Raw genomic sequence first — 5,000 nt, forward strand, 5'->3', positions numbered from 1 at the left:
AGTGGAGGTTCCTTTGATGCTAATACTGATCGTGGTTGTCACAGGGCCATGTCCGATTTTCATTTTCAATTTCTTTTTCAAACTTGTGTGAATCGTTTAGTGTAAATTTAATAAAGATTGGTGCAAAAAGAAGAGCACTTGCTTTTCACTAATAATAATGTCTTGTGATTCCAAGAGTTGTTATCACATTTCGGTGAATTAGTTGGTTCTTATACTCTTAGTGGTTTTTCTCTCTCATAAAAGTAACCAAAGTATCATTAACTTTGATTTCTCTTAATTTGATTTTAATAATATTGCAGTCTTGCCAATTTGCAGAGCACCTGCACATGGCTGTATAAGCTCAAAACATCACTAAAGTCATCATTAATAATTATGGTACCCTAGAAGCAATCAGACAGGGAGAGAATTGACTATTGTGCTTATCTTCAGTCACAACTTATTCTAGCTAATGTTGAGGTCCTATGTGTCTCTAGGCATGCAAAGGTAAGGTGAAGGTTTAGCTAATGTACTGAAAATCTTATCTTGCACAGGGTTATCCGTGATCAAATTCTTGCTGGTGACTTTGCAACAACAATGAAGCTTCTCCAAGTACGCAGTTATCAGTGTAACCCTGACTAAAGCTGTGTGTAAACTGTATCTAACAAGTGATGTTTTAAGCCTTACCTTCTATTTCTGACTGAGTTTTATGTGGGTTTACACACATTTCCATGATGTCTTTAACTGGCACTTTTTGTTTTACTTCAACAAACATGATTATCAAATACTTTTCGACTGAATACGTTTTTAACAAAAAAAGAAAAAAGAGAATTATTGGAAGAGGCAAAAATGAAAACTTGGATCACTGGAATTTGTCTTAAAAGTGTTACTATGATGAAATTCGTGTCTTTCCTATCTAGGCCACTTAAAGACATAAACATGTTGTAGAAAAAGAATGCTGTTTACTATTTTCAAATATCTCTTTTTGTTCCAGAGATATTCAAGTTTTCAAAATATGCAAATTAGCCAAGGGATGACGTCACCTAATTATGATCAAATATGATGGAAAAACAACCCAGCCAATTTGTATCAGAAATGCTTGATTCTTTGCAGTAGGATTCTAGGAGATGTGTTCCACAATATGAGCATACCAGTTTTGTTACCATGGCAACATACTGGGTTCCAGGCCTCCCTGATATTAAAGGCTTTGCTGGCCACATTTGGCGTTCTATTTCGATATTTGCCAATGGTACCTCATCTGCGTGATCTTGCAAGCATATAGATATGTTAAGTCGAATGTGTTGCCTTGCTAAATGTTTCTGTAGCTTATGATCGCCAAAACAATTGACCAGGTTGAAGGGGACTGGAAAAGAGTCAGTTGCCATGGGAACCAATTTCTTTACAGCCGAAGGTGTGTTGCCTTTATAACTATTTGCCCACCAAGTTTCAATGGTCTTTGCTGCAAAGACCGAGAAAGCTCTCTTTATATACTTGATTTTATATTGGGTTGAGTGAATGATGTCATCAGTAATCTCATTTGGATATTTCACACATTTTTCAAAGTTAAATATCTCTGGAACCAATGCAGATATTTCCAAATGGTAAATGGCGTTTTTTATAAAAGTTTGATCATAGCAGCACTTTAACAATAGTGGTATCTAACTAGACAAACAAGAGCTTCTAAAATCTTAAACATGTAACTATTAAAAAAAAAAATCTAGGTATCCATTGCAATAACTGAAAGCCAACCATTTCCAAATCTTTGCTAGGATAGGAACATTCAATCGATGTAATTATAAGGAGATGTCCAATGTGCAATAACAAGAAGTTGTTATCGATGGTCTATTGAAGCTGGTTTGTTCTGTTTTTAAAACATCTCAGGTTACTTACCAATAGAGTGAAATTCCTTGAATCAGTGAATGTCATTATCATGACATGTATGGCCCTGGTGACAAAATGTGATAGAACTCACAGATTGCATGCTACAATCTCATTCCAACATTTCTGGAACACTTGATGCCACATATGTTCACACCTTCCCCCCAATTCAAAGTTGTCGGAAAAAAAATTGACTTTTTCAATGAATGTCCTAAGTTATTGCACAATCAACATTGAATTGGGGTAGAAGGGTGTAATATCGGTTGGTGCCACCATCTTTTGGCTTGGTTTATAGGTGACTTAAGCAAGTCTGGACAGGCTGATGCAAGCCAGTCCAGAAAAAGCCATCCAGACCTGCTCAAGCACATTTACTACTAAATTTTTGCTTTTATTTTGCTGGCATAAAATAAGTGACAGCAGACTGAACTCATTAAAAGCAGACTCTAGTAGTCTCATGAACTTCCAGATAATGACATGACACTTATGTGACCCTGTACCTGATATTTTGTCATTAGGACCTCTCTCTCACTGAGTAACTACTTATTATTTTATTTTTCTGTTTCAGAATTATCCAGATATTGACATCCATACGATTCTCTCAAGAGCAATTGAACTTAAGCGCCCAAGGACTATGGCACCCAGTCCCCCTCCAGCACATCACAGGCAGAAGGCTGGATTCCAGTTCAAAAGGAGATGACACTAATCTTGTTTCCAAGTCCAGTGACAATAATTATTTTTCTCTTCTCATTACTCAATGGAACTGATCCAGTCACCCAAGTAATAAGAATGGAGAATTTAATCAGCTCTTGACAAAAGCTGAGAATACTCTTATAACATTCCAAGATGAAGTAAAGATTATATTAAATTAGTATAGATATTGATTTTCCACCATGAGATGTTAGGTTTTAGCAGCTGAAAGTTATTTTCAGTTGTTTTCATGATGATATTATGCCCATCCAGAACTGGCACAGTACATTTTACTTCAACATTTGCTCCTTGGGATTAAATCCACTGACTAAAAAATTAGATCACAACATACTTTTAACTGTACGGTCTAACGCTGTAACCTTCATTGAAATAGTTGTACCAATTTCACCCCTAATTTCACACTGATCACTTTTTACTATTATGAACAGTATCAAACTTAAAGGAGCTATGTAATGCAAAATGATGTAATAACCACTGTTGAACAACATAAAAGAAATACAACAAAATTAATGGAAAGAGAAGCATGGATGGCCACAAATGGAAAAGACTGAAACGGATTTGTTTTTCAAGTTTATGGCAAATCGCCTGGATAAAATGAGATTTTACTGCCCAATCAGTAAAATATGGTTAATGGCATGTGACCGTACTAAAAAGGCTATTCATGTTGCGATAGTTATCTTAGTGTTCTTTGTAGTCGCTCGTTCAAGGTCATAAAATCAATGGTTTTGTTGTAAATAAAATAAGGACATAGACACTTTGTTCCTAGATCTCAGATAATAACGTACACCTGCATTGGCCAAATCTCTTAAGGCCTCATTCATTGCTGCTAAAGAGCACATGTAATGCCTACCTGCTACATAGTAGAACCTGTGCAACTGGCTACTTTAATAGACAGAATCTGGCTATAAAAGCCTCAGTTAGCCGTCCAAGGTTCACTTGGCAATTTGTCTTCTATAGTAAACCAACTAACAGTTTGCAATTTGTCAAAGTTATTTCCCTCCCTCCCTCCCTTTCGAGACGGGTTGGATTTATCGCTTTGCCTTCGTTAAAATCTGGTCACTCTGGTCTGCGCAGCGACTTCCCCCAAGCTTGTTGGCTTGTTTGCCTTTGTACATTGCTTGCTAACCAATACTCTTGTCCGATCCAGCACGTGCTCACTTATCTCACTTATCTCCCCAGCACTACGAGCTGATTGTAAACAGCAGGTGCTGGATCGGACAAGAGTATTGGTAGCGAGCAATGTACAAAGGCAAACGAGCCAACAAGCTTGGGGGAAGTCGCTGCGCAGACTTAACCACCCCTCGCAGGAGTGACCCAATTTTAATGAAGGCAAGGCGATAAACCCAACCCATCTCCAAAGGGAGGGAGGGAGGGGAAAAAACTTTAACAAATGCCAACAGCTAGTTGGTTTACTATAGAAGACAAACTGCCAAGTGAACCTTGGACGGCTAACTGAGGCTTTTATAGCTAGACTCTGTCTATTAAAGTAGCCAGTTGTACAGCTTCTTCTATGAGCAGGTAGGTATTACACGTGCTCTTAAACAGTTATGAATGAGGCCTTAACAGATTTGGCCAATGCAGGTGTACGTTATAAACTGATATCTAGGAACAAAGTCACTATGTCCTCATTTTATTTACAACAAAACCATTGATTTTATGACCTTGAACGACCGACTACAAAGAACACGAAGATAACTAACGCGACATGAATAGCCCCTTTTAGTATGGTCACGTTCCATTAACCGTATTTTACTGATGGGGCAGTAAAATCTCATTTGAACTGCAGAAAGAACTGAAGTTCGATGAATGGACAGCCTGAAAAAATTATTTGAGGCGTTTAGTTTGTTACTGCGATGATCTACTGCTGTGTGTTAGTTGCGGAACAAATAAAATTCTCTCTTGGAAAGAGTCATCTATAAGCTGACAGACAGAGGGAATTTCAATGCTTAAGTGAGCTGAGGTAGTTTAAAAATCACACTAACAAACAAAGAAAATTGAACACTGTTAAACATTATTCGTTTTTATTATAAAACCTGTTTCTTCTGATGAATATATTCTTGACATATCTATTTTACCACAGAATGACACATCATTTTCCAAAATACATTTTCAAGTTCTTTTCTCTTCAAATTAGTAAACAAAGTGAAACAACCATGTCAGTTATTAATAAAGGCCCACATTCACTCAAAAGCCATTGCAGTTGTTTGTGTTTTAAAATGACGGCTTGTCCAAATGTGTGATCTGATTGGCTGAATGCACTAAGGCAAATCACGCAGGAAGCAACATGTCAGCTGTTTGGGTAATTTTGTGTTACACAAAATTCAGTCTTCAAGAACTTTGGAGCTGAAAAACGGGTCCCTTGCAAAGAATTTTGTGCACAGTTGTCAATGATGTCTGGTGCTGTATTTTAGTCAGATGTCTGCAAGTGACAGTTATCC

At 37.3% G+C, this 5,000-nt stretch overlaps 1 protein-coding gene and 1 long non-coding RNA gene across 2 annotated transcripts in view; one reads left to right on the forward strand and one right to left on the reverse strand.

Moving 5' to 3' along the window:
• Window positions 1-3,257, forward strand: part of LOC137990954 (uncharacterized) — a 6,041-nt gene extending 2,784 nt beyond the window's left edge. The window contains exons 2-3 of the long non-coding RNA XR_011121582.1: window positions 531-588; window positions 2,420-3,257. This is a non-coding gene — a long non-coding RNA (uncharacterized lncRNA). The remainder of the gene's footprint in view (window positions 1-530; window positions 589-2,419) is intronic.
• A 1,304-nt stretch (window positions 3,258-4,561) lies between these two features.
• LOC137993557 (mitochondrial-processing peptidase subunit alpha-like) overlaps window positions 4,562-5,000 on the reverse strand; it is a 10,846-nt gene continuing 10,407 nt past the window's right edge. Inside the window, exon 11 of the mRNA XM_068839485.1 lies at window positions 4,562-5,000. This exon is cut by the window's right edge and continues 217 nt beyond it. The gene's annotated coding sequence lies outside the window, so the exon portion shown is untranslated.

This window comes from Montipora foliosa, chromosome 2 (genome assembly GCF_036669935.1).
Source record: "Montipora foliosa isolate CH-2021 chromosome 2, ASM3666993v2, whole genome shotgun sequence".
Classification (NCBI taxonomy): Eukaryota; Metazoa; Cnidaria; class Anthozoa; order Scleractinia; family Acroporidae; genus Montipora; species Montipora foliosa.